Consider the following 27,618-nt stretch of genomic DNA (forward strand, 5'->3'; position numbering starts at 1 on the left):
GAGGAAAATGCACATACTTATGTAATACCCAAAATGATACGACTAGACTGTACTGCTTCCTTCTCCTGTAGCACGACATCTGGTCAATAGATAATGAATTGGAAGTAGCATAAAAGCAATATAAAATGCACCATTGTCTGCTGTGTCTACCCTTTTCCACTGTGTGCTACTTTTCCTACTGCTAGAAGGAGTTCCTAGAGTTTAGCATTAAGAGATGGACACATATACTAGTAAGAACAATGCAGTCCTTTATCTCCTTGCCAAGTCTTCTGTTCTCCTTTTCTCAAAATCCTATAACAAATTTGGCATAACCAAAAAAACCAAACAAACAAAAAAAAAAAAATAAAAAAGCAAACCACAGAACCCAAAAACAAACAAGAAGACAATGTGGCTCAGTATAATCACAGAGTTGTGCATTCACCACTACAATCAATTTGAGAACATTCTCATTGCTCCGGAAAAAGAAAAATAAAACAAAACCAACAAACAACGTGGGCAAAGGACTCAGCAGCTTCTTATTCTCTGTAAAGCAGTGATACATGGTAAAGTTTAAGCTTGTTTGATCTCTTCAGTATATTCTAGCATGCAGGAATGATATGAGTTAAAGAAGGTTGATCATTTGAAAAACTGCTACATACATTAGTAAACATAGTAGTTCAAAGCATAACCATAACGTAACTCTTGTAGCTCTTTTCTCCTGTAACACAACTTAATTTCAGTGTATTGGACAAGAACGCAAAATAAAATGCCCTGTGAGAATTTGGTACATGTGTTTAGGTTCAATAATTCAATTGTTAAAATTTGAAATTGAAAAGTTAAGAGTAAAAAAATAGATTCACTAAAACAATTTTCTGTATTATCCCTCATTCATTAATGTTTATTTAATTTCCAAACAAACAAAATAATCAAATAAATTCAATAGCAGAAATAATGACATAAGGATATTTTTCTAATTTTTCCTTCTTTATATAAAAATAATTTAATTCCAACCTCCTTAATTCTCTGAAATAGAGTAGTTTATAATTATCCTAAAATTGAATAAGAATAGCTTAATGAGTGCAATTTAGCACATTTAACTGACACTTGGAAAACAGAAAAAAGCCAATTTAAATTTGCTTACTGGGAAATAATTCATAATACTGCTTTTACAGCAGTGTATAAGATAATATATCTTATTAAAATACAATTTGTAATTTCTCTTGTGTCCAGTATTTTTCTGTACTTTTAATTCTTATTTCCTCAGCTTTGTTTATATTAAAATAATGTTATTCTCATCCATACTTCCATTTTTGATACCATTAACTTAGGTGGCATTTTATTCCTATCTCATTTTTATTGTTTTGCCAAATACAAAGATGGTCACATCAAAGAAAACTGAACTTCTCGTATAGATGCTCTGTGTGAATCAAACGAATTATTATAATGCCAAGAAGATAATAGAGCTGTGAATTTCATAAAAAAACTTTGTTACATAAATAGTAACATTGACATCAGTTCCAAGAGGATAGCTGAAACTCCCAATAATATAAACATTCATTATTTTCTTCCAATCTTTCTGCTTTCTGTTTTCCCCTTTCCATTTCTTTGTTCTTTCAACTTGCCCAGGAAAGGCAGATCACATTAATCTTAGCAGAAAGTCCTGACAAATCTATCCACAAAGTAGTTAGTTCAACTGCAACAAAGTCAGGGTAAATGATGGCTTCAAGGAGGAATTTGTTCCAAAGTCAGTTAGCCGCATTGATTAGGTAGCCCAGACAGGGACAGCCTCATAAAATTCCACAGTAGAAACTGGAACAAAAAAGGACATCTCTTTTGTTAAATGGCAGTACCCTAAAGAATCTTCCAGTTATTTGAGCCATTTATGTTAATGATGGCTGATAGGGATAGATTTTAAGCTTGCACGCATATTTATTCAATAGTGAATATAGCTATGTACACATATTACATGTAGGGGAAAAGATACATTTTCTGTCTAAAATTACTCTCCATTGATCTTTGTTACAGATGTGATATATTAATACTATTTTAAAAATGTACTATGTGTATAATGTTTAGCAGAAGTATAACTTAATAGAAGATACCTTTATGTATGTTTTAATTATCAGGACTTTGATTATTCTGAAATACCTGTTCATTTTGAATTGTTTGACAATTCTACCTATTCCACTTTCGTTGCTTATTTTCTGGATTCTGACTTTGGAGGTAGCATCAAACCCAGGAGACAGCAATTTTTGAAATCCAAACATTAAATGGCACGCCCATATATATCTAATATAAATGCTATGTGGAACGCAATAGACAAATGAAGCACGATGGAAATTGAATGGCTTTCCAGTTTTACTGAACAAAATATTCATATTGTGGCTATTAAGTTGGGTTTAAATTAATTTTCAAAGTATCAAATGTATATTCCAAGATAATTTTATAAATTTTGCAAGGGCTTTTGAATTGCTTACAGACAGTAATAGTAGCAGTCTTAAAAATGAATGAATTTGGTTAGATCTCTGCTATATATATAGGTCTACATTATTAAAAGTAGATGCCAGAAAATGATCAGATGTGCAAGAGATTTATTGCGGAAGGGAGTAGGAGAAGGAGGAGAGCCTTCAGACTATGATGCAGGTCTGACACCTGTAAAAAGAGAGAAGGAAGGAAAGAATTGGGTAGAAAAGTCTCAGACTGCAGTAACCCACTTAAAGAAATACTCAGTCTGTGTAATGGGGAGTCCTCATGCCAACCTCAGCCATTGGAGGAATCCCACACCTTGTCAGAATGATCCTGGTTAATACCCCTGCCATGCTCAGTTACTGGCAGGGAGCTGCCTGTGGGAGGCTGTCCGAAGTGTGAAGGCAGTGGTGAATCCGGAGGGGTGCAGGGGAGCTCGATCAATTATGACCCCCACAGCAGGAGATCTGAGCAGCACATTTTCATAGCAGTCATAAGGACCAAGATATTATTGATCATTTATTGCTTTAAAATATTTCCTCTAATCTTCTATGAATATTGAAATCATTTTGCTTATTTTCCATACTCGGGAAAATATCCTAAACATAATGTGAGGTGAATAGAATGGATGCACAAACATAAAATGGTAAATGCATAAGTTCTCTTGAAGGTTTTCTGTGACATTACTGCAATCACAATCAAGGATCACAAGGATGTTTTAGTGATAATTGCCAGATTATTCTGAAATTTATAAAGAGAAACAACTGTGCAAGAACGCCAAAAAAAAAAAAAAAAAAAAAAAAAACTATGGAAAAATAAAGAAAAGAGTAAAAGTAAACAGAATTTTGCTGTCAGATTAAAAAAGTTCTGTAAAATTGTTGGTGAGAAATAGTGTGGTATCACTAGGTATTAAGCAATAATGCCTCCCTATAGAAGCATATCTAGTGAATGTGTTGCTGACTCCCTAGACTGTCTCAGCTCTATCACAGTACTAAATTAGGTCATTGCAGAGTGGGTTCCCAAAAGACATGCCATGATATTGATGTGTATGGTCAAACAATCTTGGGAAAATCTATCACACACTAAGGATCTGATCACCCCCAAGTAGATAAAGCTATTTATCTTGACCCAGAATTTCCAACCTTATTTGACTTGGGATGCTTTATAACCAATAACCATTATCCTAATACTAAAGTGGTTTTCCTGGAGCACATTTGAAGAAATGTGGAATTACATGATTTAAAGAAATACAATGATGTCATATTATCTTAGCTTCTCAAAAGGGGGAGGAAGTAGCTTCGCTGATTTAATTTATCACTAGACTCTTCATTATTACATGCAGACAAAAAAGGAAATGTGCATTTTAACAATGTATCTTCTGGCAGAATTGTAGTCGATGACATTTTTTATTTACCTCCACTGTTTTCTCTATAAAGAAAAAAATTAAACAAAACCAAATTTCTCTTTTAATTTAGCATCAGGAAGATGTATTTCTCTATGTGTGTATTTGTATGTTCTCTTCTAGCACAACTAAAGTGTTTGGTTTATTATTTAGAAAACAGAGAGCTAAATTTAATGTACTATTACAATACATATTTTAAGCATTTTTGATAACTATTTATTTTTATGTTTATTTTTAAATGTGGAGCTTTGATAGTATATTTAATTCAAGTACACTGGCTCTCATTCTTTCATGTAAGGGGCCAGTCAATACACTGAGGAGTCCAACACCTGGCCAAAAGCTTGTGTGTGATTATTCAAGCCCACCCATAGAAAATTACCAAGGCTTTACCTGTCAGGCCTCGTGGGGAAAGCTGCCCTTCCTACATCTGACTTGGTGCACAGCCAGAGCACTGCAATCTCTAAAGAGAGTTTCAGTCAAGGACTTAGGCCCCTGGGCTGGTCATGGGCTTACATATATCAGAATTCCTAGCCCAAGGTCTTTTCCAGTTTTCTCTGCTGAGACCTCCTTTTCAGAGGAGGAGGAGAACTTAAGAGATACTTTACTCTGCCTCATTGCTCAGTACTTTTCCAATCCTAGCCTCCCCCTTTTTCCAGCCCTTGGGTCCATAAAACTGCAGAAATTTTTTTTCAGGGTGCCCTTGGCAGTGAGACAACTGCCCCCAATTGATCCATCTGGCCTCACCTGGCTGCACCAGTCCATGGGGGGAAAAAATCGAACAGAGGGGGAGCTGTCACTTTTCTCTGAGTCAGCCTCTTGTTTATACTACTACAATAAGTGATTAAAGGCTTGAGTGTTACTTTCATTTTGTTTATTGATATAATTATATATTTTCAACACCTAGCAGCTCAACTCTGCTTTCCTAGCTAAGTTCAGCTTTTGACAGATATTGTTTATAAAAATACTTTCTAAATAATATCCTTTAACTTCAAGCTATATCTTTATATATTCAATGAATTAAAAAAATAACCAATGCTATTGTATAAATTTAGGTAGACTGGTACTTAGCTATCAAAAGAAGTGTTTTATGTCTAGAAGTAACTGGCGTGTGACTTTGAAAATGTTTAAATTTGTAGCCTTAGATTCCTCATTTGTAAAATTTGGATAACAATGAAAACTACCTCAAGGGCAATGAGAACTACAGAACATAATGATATAAATGTAGAAATGTGAATTACTCCTCATAATTGTCAGTCATGTATTTGTGTCATTCCTGAAAGTGCAACAGCTATTCAAAAGCAGCAAAAGAACATTGTCAGAGCCACATCATAACCAGTGCATACCCAATTTCCAAGATAGGAAGTGTCTATTTTCTTCTCATTTTCTTATACCTTCATGTTTCAATTTGCTAAAGCTGCTGGAATGCAATATACCAGAAATGGATTGGCTTTTGTTCTGATTTGAATCTATTATATCCCCACAAAAGCCATGTTTGTTAATGGAGTCTTGTAACAGCAGACTTATTAGTTCTTTTGATTAGGGTTGATTAGGTTTTGATTACAGTGTTTCCATGAAGATGTGAATCACCCAACTGTGGGTGAGACCACACCCATTCTGGGTCTTAATTAGATCACTGAAGTCCTTTAAGGGACCTCACAGAGAACAGGAGCAGAGAGAAGCTGAGAAGACAGTTTGAAGAGAAGCTAAGATATGTAATCCAGAGTTTACCTCCGGGAGAAGCTAAGAGCTAACACAGATCCAGATGCTTGGAGATACAGAAAAAAAGACATTTGGAGATGCTAGGCCAAGAGATGAAGCCCAGAGTTTGTCTTGGAGAAGCTAAGAGAGGACTCCCAGATGATTAGAGAGAAATGCCTTGGGAGAACAAGCAACCATGCACAGGAACTGAGAGAGAGAACCTACGAGAGACAGAAGCCCAGAGACATTTTGGAGAAAGCCATTTTGAAACCAAAATCCAGGAACAAAGGACCAGTAGATGCCAGCCATGTGCCTTCCCAGCTGACAGAGGTGTTCTGGATGCCATCGGCCGTTCTTCAGTGAAGGTATCCTCTTGTTTGGACACTTTTATGGGCCTTAGAGCTAAAATTTGTAACCTAATAAATCTCCTTTATAAAAGCCAATCCATTTCTGGTATTTTGCATAATGACAGCTTTAGCAAACTGGAACAGCTTTTAACAATGGGGATTTATTAAGTACAAGTTACAATTCTAAGGCCATGAAAATATCCAAATTAAGGCATCAACAAGATGATATCTTCTTAAAGGAAAGGCTGCCACCGTCTGGGGTTCCTCTGTCACATGGAAAGGCACATTCCCTGATCCTTCTTTCCTGGGATTAGCTTCTGGTTTCAGTGGCTTTCTTTCTCAGTTCCTCTGAGTCCTTTCTTCACAGCTCTGGGGCAAACTTTGGATTTCATATCTTAGCTTCTCTGAACTCTCTCTGTCTTTTATCCTCTAATAAAGTATTCCAGCAAGGGATTTTACCAAATTCTCTGCCACTTTTAAAAAAGGATTGCCTTTCTTCCAGTTTGCAATGACACATTCATCATCTCTGTTTAAAGCTTCATCAGAAGTATCTTTAGAGTCCACATTTCTACCAACAGTCTCTTCAAAGCAATCTAGGCCTTTTCTATCAAGCTACTCACAATTCTTCCAAAATCTTCCCCTTATCCATTTATAAAGCTGTTCCAACATTTTTGGTGTTTGCAAATCATAGCAGCATTGCACTTCTCTGGTACCAAAATCTGTTTCAGTTTGCTAATGCTGCTGGAATGCAGTATACCAGAAATGTGTTGGCTGTTACAATGGGGACTTATTAAATAACAAGTTACAGTTCTCAGGCCATGAAAATGTCCAAAATAAGGCCTCAAGAAGACAATACCTTCTCTGAGGAAAGGCTGCTGCCATCTGGGGTTCCTTTGTCATGGGAAGCACATGGCAACATCTGCTGATTCTTCTCTCCTGGGTTCCTCTGTCACATGGAAAGGCACATGCAAATGTCTGCTTGTCCTTCTTTCCTGGGTTTAGCTTCTGCTTTCAGTGGCTTTCTCTCTCAGCTCCGGTGGGTCCTTTCATCACTCTCTGGGGCAAATTCTGGATTTCATCTCTTAGTTTCTCTGAGTTCTCTGTCTTTTATCCTCCATAAAGTATTCCGGCAAGGGGATTAAGACCCACCCTGAAAGGGCTGGGTTACATCTCCATGGAATTAACTTAATCATAAGGTTCTACACAAGAATGAGTCTTCACCCACAAGAATGGATCAAAAGAACATTGGCTTTTCTGTGGTACATAACAGCTCTGAACTAGCATACCTGATCTAATGTTCAATTGTAATAAATTGTCACAATAAAACAACAAATCTAATAAAGCCTCATATCTCTCCCTCCTCTCTCTTTCTGTCTCCCTACCTCTCTTTCTCTCTCTCTCTTCCCTACCCCATTTTTAGGATAATTCTACCACCTCTTGTTGAAAGATTAGATGAATAGGATGGCTATGGTAATTACATGAGAAGGATTGAAAATAATAATAGAAACTTTAAGACAAGCAACCATGCTAGTTTAATTATTCATACCTTCCCTAATGGCATATTTAGATTCCAAATTATTCTTCTTTTCAAATTACTTTATCCCTCAGTCCTTTCGAACACAGGACTCGGGATCTAAATTTATGTGCCATTCCTCTTATCGGTGACTTTTTTATGTGGGATGCTAAAACCTACTCTCTTCTCTATTGCTTTCCTTTCTATTTGGTGAAAGATATCCAATTCTAAATCTTGGCATTCTGAAAAGGATTAAAAGGGTATAAAATCATTAAATAACTTGCTGAAATGACCTTCTGATTCATGAAAAGAATTGAAAAGGGAACCCAAGACTCCTGATCCTATAGCTTTCCTTGTTTTGAAGGAAAGTTTTCTATTTGACTACACTGAAATAAAATAGAGCAAAGGGATTCACTGCTTATGATTTTTCCTAACTGTTCTGATATGCATCTGGCAAATTTTGAAACTTTTTAGAACTTCTCCTCTGTGTGTGCTATTACTTACTGAAATAAAATTCTTGCCAACTTGCTCTCCTTTGTGGTATATTTACCACATGGTTAATGAGGCTGCATGTGGCAAGCCTATGTACCACTTAAAAAAGTAGAGAATTTATATTATTAGGATACATAACTCTTTCTGAGTATATAAATCTATGCTTATATATGTGGAAGCTCATAAAGGACTTAGAAATTGAGTGAATTGGGCCCGATGGTGCTCTGTTGCTCTGCCATACATAACAATACAATATAATTTATCTCTGTTGTCTCTTATAACAGAAGCAATACATTTAAGAGACACCTGGGGATACAGAAAGAAATGAGATTTATGTTTGCATGTATTTGGAAATGCTGGCAATTAAAAATGAAATTGAGGTAAATAAAACATGAGAATTTCTTTTAAAGGTGAACATGATCAATTCTTCCTGAGACAGATTGTTAACAGACTATTTTTATTTCACCAAATACATTTTTGGAGAAAACTATCTGGACTTAGTGGGCTACATGCAAAAATTAAAAAAAAAAAAAAAAGAAAAACATAAACATTACTTATTAGGAATGTACTTTGGGAAAGTCCTTTACAAGAACACTCCTTCAAACATAGAGGAGATTCTGATGTGTTTATGGCCATCAAGGCTTTCATAGTATAATAGGAGGCATGGGACAAAAAGACAAAAACCATAATACAAGGCAATTTGATAAGTGCTTTACTCGGAATTTAAGAACTGTGGGGTCTAAAGGAAATAGGACTCAAATTAGGTAAGGACACTTTTATAAAAAATTTGATCAGTTTTCTTAAGTGAATTTTATCTGAGTCTGATTTGCAAATAGCCAGCCTTAATTTCGGAGGGTTAGAGTAACCAGGGAACATAATCAATGCTATAATATAAGTGCTCACTAGGTCCCAGGCACAACATCAAACAGGCTCATCTTTGTTATATTATTCAATTCCTGCAACAACCCTTTGAATAAGCCATTATTAACTGCATTTTTAAATGAGGAAACAGATTCACAGTAATCAAGTATTTGCACATAGTAATTCAGTTTCAGAGTAAAAAAAAAAAGCTGAAGCTGGGTTTTTTGGATTTGATACTTTCTTCACTGTCTGGCTTCCTTATCATGAATGAATTTCCCAGAATTTTAGGAAAAACAGAAAAAATTTTTCCAAGAAGTAAGTGCTATTTCCTGTAAAAGGAGCCCACATTTAAAGTGAAGGGACTGTTACTTTATGCAAAATTCCACTTTATGCAAAATGGTACTGTATTTATGAAAAAATTACACAAAATTCTGCTGTATTTATACAAAACCTTTATGCAACAATTATGCCAAAAGAAACAATAGAGGAATGATTGTGGGAAGACCAGGGTGTGCAGAACACCAAGACTCAGTCCTTCCACCAAAACAACTATTAAACAGTAAGGAACTTTCTGAAACAGCTATTTTGAAACTCTAGAGGCCAGAAAAACACTGTACAGCATCTAGAAAAGAATGAGAGGAAAAGTGTCCGGCGCTTCTCCGCCCCGCCTCGAGTCCTCGGTCGGCCGGCGATGGGGACCAGAGAGATAAGGGGAGAGAGGGTGCGGACAACGTCTTACCCGGAGCACTTGTGATCACTCAGGACTCGCGGTGGTAAAGCAGATAAACTTTTAATGGGACTAGGCAATCATCATCTTTACAGGTTCCACCCGGGGCGAGACACCTCGGGGGAGAACAACCTCGATGCGGCCGTCAGGTACGGCTCCTTGTGGGCTGTCTCCCCGAGCTTTGCCCGGGAACTTTCTTATAAACCTTGCGTGTATCCAATGGGCTAACGCCACGCACACAAGCATGATTGGTGAATACAGCGGGTGGTTACATACATCAGAAGCCGGAAGCAGGATGTGGGCGCCATCTTGGCACCACTCGATGGGCGGGGGGAACTCAAGGGCAGGCTGCAGCTTGTCTACTAGGCCAAATCCGGAAGGTGGCTGCTCACAGAAAAGGCTGATGTGATAAAGAATAGGAAATTGCTCTCTGCACATGGTGGCTACTGGTGTCAATCCCCCACTCTTGCAGCAGGCCACCATGGGGTCCATTCCCTGGATATCTTGCTGGGGACAGAAAGGGATATAAAAATCCTCTTCCCCAAGATCAGGGGTAGGCATGGTGAATCACTGATCACAACTTTTTTTAAATTCAATTTTATTGAGATATACTCACATACCATACAATCATCCAAAGTGTACCATCAGTTGTTCACAGTACCATCATATAGTTGTGCATTCATCACCCCAATCTATTTTTAGAACATTTTCCTTGTACCAGAAAAAGTAAAAATAAGAATAAAAAATAAAAGTATAAAAGAACACCCAAATCATCACCCTCAACCTATTTTTCATTTAGCTTTTTGTCCCCATTTTTCTACTCATCCATCTATACACTGGATAAAGGGAGTGTGATCCACAAGGCTTACACAATCACACCATCATCCCTGGTAAGCTACATTGCTATACAATCATATTCAAGAGTTAAGGCTACTGGGCTGCCGTTTGATAGTTTCAGGTATTTACTTCTAGCTATTTCAATACATCAAAACCTAAAAAGTGTTATCTATACAGTGCATAAGAATGCCCACCAGAGTGACCTCTCGACTCCATTTGGAATCTCTCAGCCACTGAAACTTTATTTTGTTTCATTTTGCATCCCCCTTTTGATCAAGAACATGTTCTCAATTCCATTATGGGTCCAGATTAATCCCCGGGAGTAATATCTCTCATTGCCAGGGAGATTTACACCCCTGGGATTCAGGTCCCATGAAGGGGGGAGCACAGTGAGTTCATCTGCCAAGTTGGCTCAGCTAGAGAGAGGGCCACATCTGAGCAACAAAGAGGTACTCAGAGGGAGACACTTAGGCACAATTATAAGCAGGTTTAGCCTCTCCTTTGCAGTAATGAGATTCATAAGGGTAAGTTCCATGATAGAGGCCTTGGAACATCAAACCACCAGTCCTCAACATTTGTGAGAATATCAGCAACAATCCAGGTGATGAAGCCCAGCACCTCTGCACTTTCCCCCAGCTCCTCGGGGAGGCCTGCATATATATATATTTATTCTCTGTCCAAATTACTTTGAGATGTGTTGCTATTTCACATAAACTATGCAAACCTACCAGGTCTCATTTCCTATTAAAAGTTCCATGTAATTATGGAGTTTGAACAAACTGTATAATTTAAATTGTTTAGGAAATACAGACCTTGCACCAACTAAATATCCCTCCCCTTGGTCTCAGATGGAATTTGAAGTTTTAAAACGCAGTCAGTATTGTCCTCTACGCTTTGGCCCAATTGGCCCTAGTCCTAACCACATCTGCTACATTCATATATCTAGTTGAAGTCTGGACTCTTTGTCAGCTTTTTTAACAGTGGCTTTATATACTGATGCTGGCATTCATATCTGCTGAGTTCTAGCTCTGAGTTTCAGGTGTCACACACATACTCAAAGTTCCAGGGGTTGATCAGGATATACACAAAGGGATCAGTATCTCAGAATCTGTGGATAGCTATTACAAGTCAGGAATAGATGTGACTGCTGTAAGAGTGTACAATCTAGGGACCATTACAATAAGAATTCCCCTGATAAGTTGTGCTCTATAGTTCAATTCTGAGTTTACACATTGTAGTTAGTCCATATTGGTGAGACATATATATATGTTCTGTGTCTTTGTTTTCCCTTACAGCTGCATAGTATTCCATCATGTGTATGTACCACAGTTTGTTTATTCACTCATCCATTGATGGACATTTGGGCTGTTTCCATCTCTTGGCTATTTTGAATAATGGCGTGATAAACATTGACTTACAAATGTCTGTTCATGTCTTAAGTTTCAGTTCCTCTGAGTATATACCTAGTAATGGGTTAGCTGGGTCATATGGCAAATCTATACTTAGCTTCCTGAGGAACCGCCACACTGTCTTCCAGAGTGGTTTCACCATTCTACACTCCCATCAACAGTGAATAAGTGTGCCTCTTTCTCCATATCCTATCCAGCTTTTGTAATTTTCTTTTCTTTTTTTTTTTTTTTTTTTTTTTGGATTATGGCCAGTATGTTAGGTGTGAGATGATATTTCATTGTGGTTTTGATTTTTATTTCCCTAATAGCCAGTGAAGATGAACATTTTTCATATGTTTTTGAGCCATTTGTATTTCCTCTTCAGAAAAGTGTCTGCCCATGTCTTTTGCCCATTTTTGTCTTTCTGTTGTTGAGTTGTATGATCACTTTATATATTCAGGATATTAAACCTTATCTGATATGTGGTCTCCAAATAATCTCCCATTGTGTAGGCTGCCTTTATACCATTCTGACGCAGTCCTTTGATGTACAAAAGTATTTAATTTTGAGGAGATCCCATTTGTCTATTTGTTCATTGGTTGCTTGTGCTTTGGGTGTAAGGTCTAGGAAACCACCTCCTATCACAAGATCTTTAAAGACTTTCCCTACATTTTCTTCCAAGAGTCTTATGGTCTTTGAGCTCATGTTTAAGCCTTTGATCCATTTTGAGTTAATTTTTGTATAAAGTGTGAGATAGGGGTCTGTGTCAGTTTGAATATATTGTGTCCCCCAATGCCATTATCTTTGATGTAATCTTGTGTGCGTAGATATTAACAGTGTTGATTAGATTGTAATTCTTTGAATGTTTCTGTGGAGATGTGCCCCACCCAGCTGTGGGTGATGACTCTGATTGGATAATTTCCATGGAGGTATTGCTCCGCCCATTCAGGGTGGGTCAAGTTGAGTCACTGGAGCCATATAAATGAGCTGATGGACAGGGGAACTCAGTGCAACTGAGAGTGACCTTTTGAAGAGGAACTACAGCCAAGAGGAGCACTTTGAAGAAAGCACAGGAGTTGCAGATGAGAGACATTTTGAAGATGGCAGTTGAAAGCAGACTCTGGCTCCAGAGAAGCTTAAGAGAGGACAAATGCCCCAAGAGCAACTAAGAGTGACATTTTTGAGGAATTGCAGCTTAGAGATAAACGTCCTGGGAGAAAGCCATTATGAAATCAGAACATTGGAGCAGATGCCAGCCACATGCCTTCCCAGCTAACACAGGTTTTCTGGACACCATTGGCCATCCTCCAGTGAAGGTAACTGATTGCTTACGTGTTACCTTGGACACTTTATGGCCTTAAGACTGTAACTGTGTAACCAAATAAACTCCCTTTTATAAAAGCCAATCCGTCTCTAGTGTTCCGCATTCTGGCAGCATTAGCAAACTAGAACTGGGTCCTCTTTCATTCTTTTGGAAATGGATATCCAGTTCTCCAAACAGCATTTATTGAAGAGGCTGCTCTGTCCCAGTTGCTTTCGCTTTACTGCCTTATCAAAGACCAATAGTCCAAAGATGTGAGAGTCTATTTCTGAATACTCAATTTGATTCCATTGGTCGGTATATCTATCCTTCTGCCAGTACCATGCTGTTTTGAGCACTGGAGCTTTGTAATATGATTCAAAGTCAGATAGTGTGAGACCTCCCATTTCATTCCTCTTTCTCAAGATATTTTTGGCTATTCAGGGCACTTTGCCCTTCCAAATAAATTAGGCTACTGGTTTTTCTATTTCTGCAAATAAGTTGTTGGGATTTTAATTGGTATTACAATGAATCTATAAATCAGTTAGGTAGAATTGACATCTTAATTATATTTAGTCTTCCAATCCATAAACACAGTATGTTCTTCCATTTTTTTAGATCCTGTTGATTTCTTTTAGCAGTTTCTTGTAGTTTTCTTCCAATAGGTCTTTTGTGGCCTTCCTCAAGTTTATTCCTAAATACTTGATTCTTTTGGTTTTCTATGGTAAATGGGATTTTTTTCTTGATTTCTTCCTTTTGTTGCCCATTACGTGTTTAAGAACACTACAGAATTTTGTGTGTTCATCTTGTAGCCTGGCACTTTGCTGTATTCATTGATTAGCTCTAATAGCTTTGTTGTACATTTTCCTGGATTTTGTACATATAGAATCATGACCTCTGCAAAGAGAGAAAGTTTTACTCCCTCCTCTCCAATTTAGATTACTTTTGTTTATTTTTCTTGCCTAATTGTTCTAGGTAGAACTTCCAGCACAATGTTGAATAACAATGGTAATATTGGGCATCCCTGTCTGGTTCCTGATCTTAGAAGGAAAGTTTTCAGTCTCTCCCCATTGAGTATAATGTTAGCTGTGGGTTTTTCATATATTGCCTTTATCGTATTGAGAAAAGTCCCCTCTATTCCTATACTTTGATGTGTCTTCATCAAGAAAGGATGTTGGATTTTGTCAGATGCCTTTTCTGCATTGATCAAGATGATCATGTGGTTGTTTTGCTTTGATTTATTGATGCTGTGAATAATGTTAATTGGTTTTCTTGTGTTGAACCAGCCTTGCATACCTGGAATAAACCCCACCCGGTCATGGAATATAATTCTTTTAATGTGCTGCTAGATTCAATATGTGAGTATTTAGTTGAGGATTTTTGCATGTATATTCATTAAAGAGATTGGTCTATAGTTTTCTTTTTTTTGTGTGTAGTATATTTGTCTGATTTTGGTTCCATGAGCACTTGAGAAAAATGTGTATCCTGCTGTTGTGGGGTCTAGTTCATTTATTGTACAATTCAACATCTCTGTTTCCTTATTTATCCTCTGTCTAGATGATCTATCCATTGATGAGAGTGGTGTACTGAAGTCTCCAACTATTATTGTACAGATGTCTACTTTTCCTTTCAGTGTTCTCAGTGTTCTCCTCCTTCAGGACAGCAGCTGCAAAACAGTGCTCTCTGCCTGGCAGGGAGGGGCACAGGCCCCCAGGCCATTGGAATGTACAAGTTTCACTGATCTCAGCTGCTCCATGTCCTTGAGACTGTTGTATGACCTGTGTCCAAGCTCATATTTCCCTGAGGTGTCCATTGCACACAGTTCCTGGCTATCCACCAGCTGCCCCACAGGAGTAACTAAAACCCACACCTCACCACACTGCCATCTTTCCTGATAACAACTTTTGATTAGCAAATTTGGATTACTGAGAGCCCAGTTCTGAGGGCAGCTATTATTTCAACCCACCAAGACAAAGGTGGTGGAGCCATTGTTTCAACCTGGCCTGGACACAGGCAGTGGTGGTGGAGACTTAAAGATACTGTGCTTCCTCAGTGCTTCAGGGGATAGCTAGCTGAAGGACTGCATTGCTTGGCAGGCCAGGAAAGCTTGTTTTGGGGGAACCATTGGAGAAGCTGTTGGTGCATTTCCTGTTCCCCTAAAAGGCACTTTGGAGCTGGTCTGCTCCCCCTTCCTGGAACCTTGGCCCTGTTTTATCTGTGAAAGACTGACTTGGGAAAGTCCTTTTCAGTGTGCCATCCCCTGAGAATTTTTTCTCTGGGCAAAAGCAGCTTGAAACAGTGAAAGGTCTGTGATAAACTATAGAAGTGGGCAGTCTGGGTCAAAGGCCCACCAGCTTCAAACACCCAGGAGAGGGAGGCCTGTTCCTGGGAAAGAGAGAGGACAACAAAACTGTAAACAGTGAAACTCGAAAACAACAGACAAACAGAAGTCCAGGACAAAGCAGAGGCCACAAAGACAGGGAAAACCCTGCCTACTGCATTTGTCTTGGGCAGACCTTCCTGATAAGAGGGCTGAAGCTCAAGAAAATCTCTCTTATTACCAGCAGGTTACAAAAACAAAAATACAGACATCTCAGGGAACAAACTCCAGAGTTAACATTTTAAAATATTAAAATGTACACTTTCTCAAGTGCACCAATATACACATTATTGGAGTCTGGAAGGAGAAGAAGGAGAGAAAGGGGCAGAAAGAATACTCCCAGAGAACTTCCCAAGTTTAGCAAAATATATGAATATGCACTTCCAAGAAACCCAGAGAACACCAAGCAAGATAAACATGAAGAAAAATATACTCCATCAAATACTGATCACACTGTCAAATGCAAAGGACAAGGAAAGAGTTGTGAAAGTAGCAAGAGAAAAGGATCATGTTATGTACAAGGGGCACCCAATTAGATTGAATTCCAATTTATCATTAGAAACCATGGATCCAAGAAGGAAGTGGGTTGAAATACTTGAAAGAGCAGAAAAAGAAAACTGCCATCCAATGGGCAAAAATTTTGAATGGACATCTCTCTAAAGAAGTTATGCATTCTTAATAATTTGAAATAATTAGGATCAGGTTCCACTCATGGGTCTTTAAGACTTCTGTTTCAGTTGTTCAATTTCCTAACTTTCAACTGTTTTACAGCTCATTTTTATTTATCCCAGAACTGAAGCATAAAAAGGGAGAGTATATACTGGCAATTTTACAAATTGTTACCATTTCTTAGAAGATGTTTATTGTGTGAAGAGTTATAAAGCAAATTGATAAAATATAAAATCTATAAATTTAATCGTCCATGCTATCTTTCCCTTCCTGTTGCATAGTGAAATTAAGAACTGCCTAGTTTTGTAAATGCTTAAGGGAAGCACATTAAAAATGAACACAAATATCCAGAGATAAATTAAATGATGACTTAACCCAAATTTTTAAAGCACACTATTTCCCAAGGGGTCTGAAAATAATTAAGAAATTCAATGACTTTAGGTCGGTATATACAAAGTCTTTTCCATGAAAAACTAGTCCTCAAAGATTCTATGGAAAATAGATTTCTCTTGCCAAATAATTTGTGAGAAATGCTGCATAATATATCACCTACCTGGACATCGAGCTTGCACATTAGATTATAAAATGTGGGTATTGTGCAATAAACTTTGAAAATGTGTTTAACTTGATCATAGCCAAAATTATTTTCCTAAGGAATTTTTCTAATTGGCTTATGATTCTCTTTGCTAAGCTCAATTAATAGAGAGCTAAAAATCATACCATAATCAATAAACTTGAAATCAGTTTTTATGTTTTTGCTTTTTAAATTTTATTTTAGTCACTATAACTTCCAGGCCATGAGCACCTTTTTCCACACTAAAACCTGAATTACATGCTGGGGAGCTAATAAATACATGAGGACATCAAGATCCCAAAAGGCAGTGCATTAAAATCTACTGAATTTCTTTTGATGTTTAATACTATCATAATTGAGTTTCATTTTTTTTTTTTTGTTTTTGTTTTTGTTTTTTTTTGTTGTTGTTTTTAAGCAGGATTAGGGAACATTTTGTCTTCAAAATCTTTATCAACTTCCCATTGTCTAAGGTAAAACCCAGTTACCATAGAAAGTAATTCAAAATTTCTCCAACACCTCTTCTCATCCACCTAAATCATTTTCTTCAGCTAGTCTGTTCATGCTTCCCCCAAAGAAACTTCAGATCCTTTTTATTTATTTTCATTTTTTGTTATGGCAATCATTGTTTCCTCTGCCTGTGGTCCCCACCCAATTTCCTCCCTCTGGTCTGTTCTGATTCATTCTGTAAGACTCAGTTCAAACACTATGGTGGCTGTGGTAGAGTGGTGCTAAGATCCATCCCAGCCCACTTCTAATGGAATAGCCTCCTTCACTAGAGGGTGAGAAGCTAAAACTACATTTGCTATACTCATTTGCAGCTTGAGTTTTGATTAGAATGGATTTGGGATCCATCAGTCATATCTACTCCAAATTTGGAAGCCAAAAGGGGGAAACAGATTCTATTTCTGCTGCTGTTTTCACTGACAAATAACATCAGCAAGGCATTCTTTTTCCTGGGGAAATATTAACTGAGTTACAATAGACTATCACTGGCTTCACGGCTCTCATTTGACTTGCTGGTATTGATGAAGCAGGCATGCAACTTTGGCAGCCTCCAGATTTCAGAAGTGGCAACTTGTTTCTAGTTCCAGCAGCTGTTGCTGAAACATCCCAGTTGGTAGGGCAGATTTATGATCATAGAAAATGAGGCAGTTCCTCAATGGATCAAATCTATAATGTGGTTTTGGGAACCATTCCTGAAAGTCTAATTTAGCAACTGTTCCTTCAGATCTCACCAACGATTTAACAAGCAATCTAAGTATATAGTAAATAAGGCTCTTCCTGCTTAAAATAGCTAGAATAAATTCTTTTCTCTGCAATGGAATCTTGACTTTTAAAAATGTCATATCTTATGTGAGTTCTTTCTAATTCCCCAGCCAGAATCAATCAAGAAAGTTTTTCTCCTCTTTGTACATAAAATTTAATCTCAAATTTTCAACAATACTACTACTAGTAATAGCCATAACTATAATACCAATAAAAACAAAAGCTAATTTTTGGTAAATTTCTTAGCAAAGAGGAATATGGTTAAATTTTACAGTAAAATTGTGGTTTGAATAGCCTTTTGAATTTATTACTATTTATCCTTAGCTGTTTTATGTAATGTGGTATTTTGATACGTAAATGTTATAATGAATTATACATTGTATTTTTATTATAATACAATATCCTATGGTATAATGTAGCAAATTTTGATTGTAGTTTAAGTTTCTAATAGAATTGTAACTTCTGGTTACCTTTCTATGTTTCCCCTGTATATTTTATTTATGTTATTTTTACCTGTGCCTTCATATTTTCACATATGCTTCATAAACATTCAATAGATTAACTTTGTTTGTGAATCAGATTTGAGACTTTTTTACTTCAGGTTCTAATGTTAATATGTTAATACATTAATATGTAATCATTGTCAGGCATACTAAATCTGGTCTTTGGTCATTTTTATGCTTTCTTTATACGTTTTTGCTTTTTATTTTATTTTTTGTCTTTCTCTATATGTCACACATCTTTTCTTTTATCCACTAATAATTTTGAACATAACATTTGGAATAAGTATATATTATTACTTTAACTTGAAACTGTATTTCTGTGATCTGAATATGAAGGAAGGAAATAAAAACAATCTGTCCCCCACCAACCAGCCACATAAAATAGAGAAATAACTTACCATTCGTGATTTTAAAAAGTGTATGCACAGGATTGGCCTTCTCCTCTTCCTGTTTCTGTGTCAGGACAGGGGCCCAGGCAGTGAGGCAGACACTGCCTAGCTGCTCAGGACACACAAGGCAGGTGGCTGACTTGGCCTTTAGCAACACCACGTCTTATGGTTATTTCTTAATCAGCACTAGTGAAGATGCTAAATCTATGCTATGTCAGGGAGAGACAGGAGACTGAATTGGAGCACTTTGAGGACATAAGGGTGCTGTTTGGGGTGCAATATTGAATAGCAGTGCCACCAAAGCAGGTACAGCACCACGGATTTCACAGACAAAGTGTGGGAAGCTGTCTCAGGAGATGAATTGATGACACTGGCTCATAAACACATTGTTACATCTGTAGATTTCACTCAGAATACTAACTACTTGTTAACTGGGGGAGAATATAAGCTGTTATGCATATATGACTTGAACAAACCTGAAGCAGAACCTAAGGAAATCAGTGGTCACACTTCTGGTATTAAAAAAGCTCTATAGTATAGTGATGATAAACAGATTCTATCAGTTGATGATGAAACTGTATGCCTTTGGAATCAGGCTACTATGACAGAAATTAAATCTCTAAATTTTAATATGTCTGTTAGTAGTACAGAATATGTTCCTGAGGGAGGGATTTCAGTAATAACTTACAGGCAATCTTTTGCTTTTCATAGTGCAGTAGGTTTGGAGCCAATTAAACTCTTTGAAGCTCTTGCAACCATCAATTCTGCATCTCTTCATCCTAAGAAATGCATTTCTTGTTGCAGGTGGTGAAGATTTTAAACTTTATGGTATGATTATAGTATTGGAGGAGAATTAGAATCCCACAAAGGACACTTTGGTCCTATTCACTGTGTGAGATTTACTCTCAATGGTGAACTCTATGCTGGTGGTTCTGAAGATGGCCTTTGGAAATGTGTGTTTCCTGAGGTAGATAGCTAAAGATCTTTTTCCAGAGACAACAAAGACAATCTTTAAGAAATTGCTTTGGAGAATTCGGATTCCATCTAAAGTTCAACCCCCAAAGTTAAGGCCTAAGCATGAGACACCTGCCACAGATTGTCTAAATGTATAGTCTAAAACAAGCAAGCAGAGAAAAGCACCAGACTTCCAGAGTTACTCACTGTTGAAGGCAAACATGGGAATTAAATAATGGGGACTATAATTAACTGCAGTGCTGGAAATAATTAATTTGGTATTCCCTTAAGTGAAAACTCAAGAGCATCAGAAGAAGAAAGTAATGACCAGCCAACTGTCTTTTTGAATGAATATGTTCAAGCCAGCATCCAATTTCTCTTAATACAATGAGATTTCCTATGGCTGTTTATTTTATTATGGAGAAAAAATGTAACAGCCTGTTTTACTGATTTTTCCCTCAAAGCAGAAAGCCATTTTTACTTTAGTTGTAAAGAAGAGGGAATAAATGATAAAGTAATTGGTTTGATTCTGTTTTCATTGTATACTGTTTCTGAACATCTAATTGTTTTTAGTTATGTAAATAAAATGCCTCTAAGACAAGACAATGTTTTGTTTCTTGGGGAAAATTGATAGATTTGAATTTCATATATGGAAATAGAAAGGTTTTTCTGCATCATAACTGTGTCAAATTGAGTGAACATCAATGCACATAGTTCTCTGTGTCTATAGTTATTCAATTTTTTAAATGAAAAATGGGATAAATGTAGATCTGCATCATCTTAAGAAGTATTGAATTTTATTTTCTGCCATTGTTTAAGTTGAGGTAACATTCAGAAATCCTTTTTGCCAGCCACTTAGTAAATTGGATCAACTTGACTTAGACTTGTAATTCATTTTCTGTGAAAAATAAGAGGGGGTGTTAAACTAGTAATTTGTAAATACTTTATACAAGTGAATAACATCTCTGCAAATTTGATTTTCTCTCCTTGTTTATTTTTTAATGACTCCTGATAATTTTCCTTAAAAGCAATTAGAACCAAAAAATAAGGTTAGATTTTGAGGATTTGTGGTAATCAGAAGAAAGCACTATAAACTATGGCAGCCTTAGAAAGGGCCAAGAGAGGTACATCATAGGAGGGGCACATGGGGTCTCACAGGTTGATGACATTTTGTGTCAACTTGCTACATGTCTGGTCCTCTGCTTTGCAGCATGTTATCAATATACCAAGAGTTGTTCAGACACTAATCACACTCTGCTATTGTAAATAAAATTGAGATGTATATACCAAAAAGAATACCAAATAATTTATCTGAATTTTAGAAAAATGTCTCCACCAAACAGTAGCAAATTTCTTAACACAGTTGAAAAAAAAATGATTACTTTTGTCCTAAGCTTGCTCTAAACCCATAGCTCTAAACAGTTTTTTTTTTCTTTCTCCATACCATAGTGGCTAGAGACTATTGTTTTTATGATTCCTTAAACACTGGGTAGTGAATTTTTCCAAGGAGTCACCATCTATTATCATCACCCTTAAGTACTTGGTTGGTTGAAAGGGTCTTGTAAACTACCAGGATGCCCTGAAGCATATTGCTTAAGTCATTTAGATGAAATGAACAAGTACATTTTTCATTTCTCAGTATGTCAAACTCAGCCCACAACCATGGAACGTAATGGGCTATTTAAAAGTTAATTTTTAATATTTGCTTTAATTGAATCTTTACAAAATTATCTGAGGTTTTTGATAAAATTAAAATGTTTTCAATATATTACCATCTATTAATGCAGTTTTCTTATAGTTGTAATTTATTGTCTACTACTATTGTCACAAGTGTCAAATCCTAGCAAGTGTAATGCCTAAATATTTTGTCTATGAAGTTTATGCTCACAAAAGCTTTGACACAAATACCCCATCAGTAATGACCCTATCAGAATACTTGGATATTGATTTGGAGGCTATCACTGATAAGGATTCACCAGATCTAAAAAATCAAGGAAGCCATAATTGTGGAATCATTGAAATTTCTAACTCTGTTATATTTTTTTAATTAAATTCAGTTTTATTGAGATATATTCACATACCATACAATCAACTATGGTATACAATCAACTGTTCACAGTATCACCATATAGTTATGCATTTATCACCCCAATCTATTTTTGAACACTTTCCTTACACCATAAAGAATCAGAATAAGAATAAAAAATAAAAGTAAGAAAGAATCCCCAAATCACCCCCCATCCCACTCTATTTTTCGTCTACTTTTTGTCCCCATTTTTCTACTCATCCATCCATACACTGGATAAAGGGAGTGTGATCCACAAGGTTTTCACAATCACACGCTTACCCCTTGTAAGCTACATTGTTATACAATCATCTTCAAGAGTCAAGGCTACCGGGTTGCCGTTTGACAGTTTCAGCTATTTACTTCTAGCTATCCAATACATTAAAACCTAAAAAGTGTTATCTATTTATCTATATAGTTCATAAGAATGTCCATTTGAAATCTCTCAGCCACTGAAGCTCTATTTCGTTTCATTTTGCATCCCCTATTTGGTCAAGAAGATATTCTCAATCTCCACGTTCCTGGGTCCAGATTCATCCCCAGGAGTCATATCCTGCATTGCTCGGAAGATTTACACCCCTGGGAGTCAGGTCCCATGTAGGGGGGAGGACAGCGAGATCAGCTGCTGAGATGGCTTATTTAGAGAGACAGGTTCACATCTGAGTAACAAAGACGCACTCAGGGGGAGACTCTTAGGCACAATTGTATGCAGGTTTAGCATCTCCTTTGCAGCAACAAGCTTCACAAGGGCAATCTCAAGATAGAGGGCACAGCACACCAAGTCATCAGTCCTCAATGTTTGTGAAAACATCAGCAACAATCCAGGGGAGGAAATCCAACACTTCCACATTTTCCCCCAGTTCTTCAGGGGGGCCCTACATATATATTTTTATTATGTGCCCAAATTACTTTGGGATGTGTTGCTATTTCACTCTAACCTATACAAACCTACCATATCTCACTTTCTATTCAAAGTTCCATGTAATTGTGGTGTTTGAACAAACTGACTGTAGAAGTTATACTGTTTAGGAAATATAGATCCTGCACCAAATAAACATCTCTCTCCTTGGTCGCACATGGAAGTTGAAGTTTTAACAGTCAGTTTCAACCTTTACCCTTTGGCCTGATTTGCCCTAGTGTTAACCGTATCTGCTTCATTCATATCTCTAATTTAAGACTGGGCTCTTTCTCGGCATTTTTTTCTTTTTTTAACAGTCACTGTATGTGTAAATACTGACATTCATATCTGCCGAGCTCTAACTCTGAGTTAGAACATTGATACCCAGTGTTCCAGAGACCAATCAGGTTACACGCAAAGAGATCAGCATCTCAGAGTTTGGAGAGAGCCATTACAATTCAGGAATAGATTTGACTGCTGTAGGAGTTTACAATCTAGGGACCATTACAATAATTGTTTCTCTGTTAAGCTGTGCTCTAAGATTCAATTCTGAGTTTACACATTTTAGTTAGTCCATATTGGTGAGACATAGTGTTTGCCTTTGTTTCTAGTATACTTCACTCAAAATGCTGTCTACAGGATCCATTCACCTCCTTGCATGTCTCTCAGCTTCATGCCTTCTCTTGTTGCTCAATTTTCTATTATATGCATATACCACAGTCCACCATTCTGTTCTTCAACTGATGTACCTTAGGCCACCTCCATCCATTGCAAATCATGAATACTGCCTCCATAAACACCAGTGTGAAAATGTCCATTCATGTTTCTGCTCTCAGATCTTTGAAGTACATACCCCCTAATCAGGTTGCAGGACCTTATAGCACCCACATAATTAGCTTCTTGTGGAAACACCACACTGGCCTCCAGGAAGGCTATAGCATTCTGCCTTCTCATCAACAGCAAATAGGTACATCCCCCTATCCATGTTTTCTCCAGCACTTTTACACCTATTTATACTTTTTCCTACAATTTTATAGAGATACATTCACAGATCATACAATTATCCACAGTGTACAGTCAGTTGTTCACAGTATCATCATATAGTTGTACATTTATCACAACAGTCAGCACTTGAACATATTGATTACTATAAAAAGGTATATTTTTGGTGAATAATAAAAAAGGTAATAAAAAGAAAAATAAAATGTCATACAATACAATATAATAGTATGGACAGAAAACAGCACCACTACCAAGAATCCCATATCCCTCCCTTATATCCCCCTCTCATACACATTTAACTTTGGTTTATTGCCTTTGTTACACTTAATGGAAGCATATTACAATGTTACTGTTGACCATAGACTCCAGTTTGCCTTGATTAGGTTTTTTCCCAAATACCAACCCTTTTTCAAAACTCTGCATGGTTGACATTCATTTGTTCTCCCACATGTAAAAACATTTTAATATTTGTACATTTAGAAACAGTCATCAGCCACTCCAGTTTTTGCCAAGTTATACAGTACCAGTCTTTATCATCTATCTTTACCTCTGGTATCATACATTCCCCTAATCCCACCTCTTTCAGCTTTACTCACAGACATCTTTGTTCAGCGTACTTACAATATTGTGCTACCATCACACAGTGTTATACTATCTCTTTTTGGATATATACAATCAATCTTGCTGAACATTCTGTAGTCTTCAACATCAAATGCCTGATCTCTACCCTCTTTCTATCTCCTGCTAGCCTGTGTTATCAGCTTTGAACTTGCAAAGTTTGCTCTTTAATGTTAGTTCATATTAATGAGACCATACAGTATTTGTCCTTTTGCTTCTGGCTAACTTCACTCAACATAATGTCCTCAAGGTTCATCCATGTTATTATATGTGTCATGCCTTATTCTGTCTTACAGCTGTATAATATTCCATCATATGTATATACCACAGTTTGCTTATCCACTCATCTGTTTGTGGACATTTGGGCTGCTTCCTTCTCTTGGCAATCGTGAATAATGCCACAATAAACACCAGTTTACAAATGTCCATCTGTGTCTTAACTTTCAGTTCCTTTGAGTATAAACCTAGCAATAAAAGAGCTGGGTCATATAGCAAATCTATACTTAGCTTCCTGAGGAACCTCCACATTGTCTTCCAGAGTGGTTGCACCATTGTACATTCCCACCAGAAATGAATAAGTGTGCCTCTTTCTCCATATCCTCTCCAGCACTTGAAACTTTCTGCTTTTTGGATAATGGCCATTCTGGTAGATATGAGATGATAGCTCATTGTGGTTTTGATTTGCATTTCCCTAATAACCAGTGAAGTTGAGCATTTTCTCATATGTTTTTGAGCCATTTGTATTTCCTCTTCAGAAAAGTGTCTGTCCACGTCTTTTGCCCATTTTTTGATTAGGTTGTTTGTCTTTCTGTTGCTGAGTTGTAGGATTGCTTTACATATTCAGGATGTTAAACCCTCTTCTGATATGTGGTTTCCAAATATTGTCTCCAATTGTGTAGATTGCCTTCTTACTTTTCTAACAAAGTCCTTTGATGTACAAAAGTGTTACATTTAGGGAGATCCCATTTGTCTATTTGTTCCTTGGTTGCTCGCGTTTTAGAAGTAAGACCTAGGAAACCACCTCCTAGCACAAGATCTTTAAGTATTGCCCTACATTTTCTTCTAAGGGTCTTATGGTCTTAGTGCTAATGTTTAGGTCTTTGATCCATTTCAAGTTAATTTTTGTATAAAGTGTGAGATAGGGGTCCTCTTTCATTCTCTTGGAAATGGATATCCAGTTCTCCAAACAGCATTCATTGAAGTGGCTGCTCTATCCCAGTTGCTTTGGCTTGACTGCCTTATCAAAGATCAGTTGTCCATAGATATGAGAGTCTATTTTTGAACACTCAGTTCGATTCAATTGGTCGGTATCTCTGTCCTTATGCCAGTGCCATGCTGTTTTGAGCACTGTAGCTTTGTAATATGCTTCAAAGTCAGGTAGTGTGAGACCTCCCACTTTGTTCCTCTTTCTCAAGATATTTTTGGCTATTCAGGGCACCTTGACTTTCCAAATAAATAGTTTTTCTATTTCTGCAAATTAAGTTGTTGGGATTTTAATGGGTATTGCAATGAATCTATAATTCAGTTTAGGTAGAGTTGACATCTTAATTATATTTAGTCTTCCAATCCACGAACATGGTATGTTCTTCCATTTTTTGTAGGTCCTGTTCAATTTCTTTTAGCAGTTTCTTGTAGTTCCCTTTGTATAGGTCTTTTGTGGCCTTCATTAAGTTTATTCCTAAATACTTGATTCTTTTTGTTGATATTGTAAATGGAATTTTTAAAATTTCTTCCTCTTGTTGCACATTACTTGTGTATAAGAACACTACATATTTTTGCATGTTTATCTTGTAGCCTGCGACTTTGCTGTATTCATTGATTAGCTCTAATAGATTTGCTGTAGATTTTTCTAGATTTTCTACCTATGGAATCATGTCATCTGCAAACAGTGAAAGTTTTACCTCTTCCTCTCCAATTTGACTGCCTTTTATTTCTTTTTCTTGTCTAATTGCTCTAGCTAGAACTTCCAGCACAATGTTGAATAACAATGGTGACAGTGGGCATCCCTGTCTGGTTCCTGATCTTAGAGGGAAAGATTTCAGTCTCTCCCCATTGAGTACAATGTTAGCTGTGGGTTTTTCATATATTGCCTTTATCATAATGAGAAAAATCCCTTCTATTCCTATACTTTGAAGTGTTTTCATCAAGAAAGGATGTTGAATTTTGTCAAATGCCTTTTCTGCATAGATCAAGATGATCATGTGGTTCTTCTGCTTTGATTGATGTGGTGTATTAAATTAATTGATTTTCTTGTGTTGAACCAACCTTGCTTACCTGGAATAAACCCCACTTGGTCCTGGTGTATTGTTCTTTTAATGTGCTGCTGGATTCAATTTGTGAGTATTTTGTTGAGAATTTTTGCATCTGTATTCATTAAAGAGACTGGTCTATAATTTTCCTTTTTTGTAATATCTTTGTCAGATTTTGGTATTAGGATGATGTTGGCTTCATAGAATGAGTTGGCTAGTTTTCCCTCTTCTTCAAATTTTGAAGAGTTTGAGCAGGATTGGTACTAATTCTTTCTTGAATGCTTGGTAGATTTCACATGTGAAGCCCTCTTGTCCTGGGCTTTTCTTTTTTGGGAGCTTTTTGATGACTGACTCAATCTGTTTACTTGTGATTGGTTTGTTGAGGTCATCTATTTCTTCTTGGGTCAATGTTGCTTGTTTATGTTTTTCTAGGAAGTTGTCAATTTCCTGTAAGTTGTCTAGTTTATTAGCATACAGTTGCTCGTAATATCTTCTCATTATTGCCTTTAGTTCTGCAAGGTCAGTAGTTTTGTTTTCTTTCCCATTTCTGATTGCATTTATTTGCATCCACTCTATTATTATTATTATTATTATTATTGTTGTTGTTGTTTATTTTAATTTTTTTATTTTTTGGCATGCCAAGGGGTCCATGAATTTTGGTGATTTTCTTGAAGAACAAGCTTCTGGTTTTGTTGATTCTCTCTATTGTTTTACTGTTCTCAGTTTCATTTATTTCTGCTCCAATCTTTGTTATTTCTTTCCTTCTGTTTGCTTTGGGGTTAATTTGCTGTTCTTTCTCTAGTTCCTACAGGTGAACAGTTAATTCCTCAATTTTTGCTCTCTCTTCTTTTTTAATATAGATATTTAGGACAATAAATTTCCCTCTCAGTACTGCCTTTGCTGCATCCCATAAGTTTTGATATATTGTATTTTCATTGTCATTTGCCTCAAGGTTTTTACTAATTTCTTCCTTTACCTACTGGTTTTCTAAGAGTGTGTTGTTTAATCTCCATATATTTGTCAATTTTACAATCTTCTACC

The 27,618-nt window shown here is 36.8% G+C and overlaps 1 pseudogene; it reads left to right on the forward strand.

The window, feature by feature from the left end:
* Positions 1–8,560: 8,560 nt before the first annotated feature.
* On the forward strand, positions 8,561–19,866 carry LOC119507729 (annotated as a pseudogene).
* Positions 19,867–27,618: the final 7,752 nt, after the last annotated feature.

The sequence above is a fragment of the Choloepus didactylus genome, chromosome 13 (assembly GCF_015220235.1).
Source record: "Choloepus didactylus isolate mChoDid1 chromosome 13, mChoDid1.pri, whole genome shotgun sequence".
NCBI classification, from domain to species: Eukaryota; Metazoa; Chordata; class Mammalia; order Pilosa; family Megalonychidae; genus Choloepus; species Choloepus didactylus.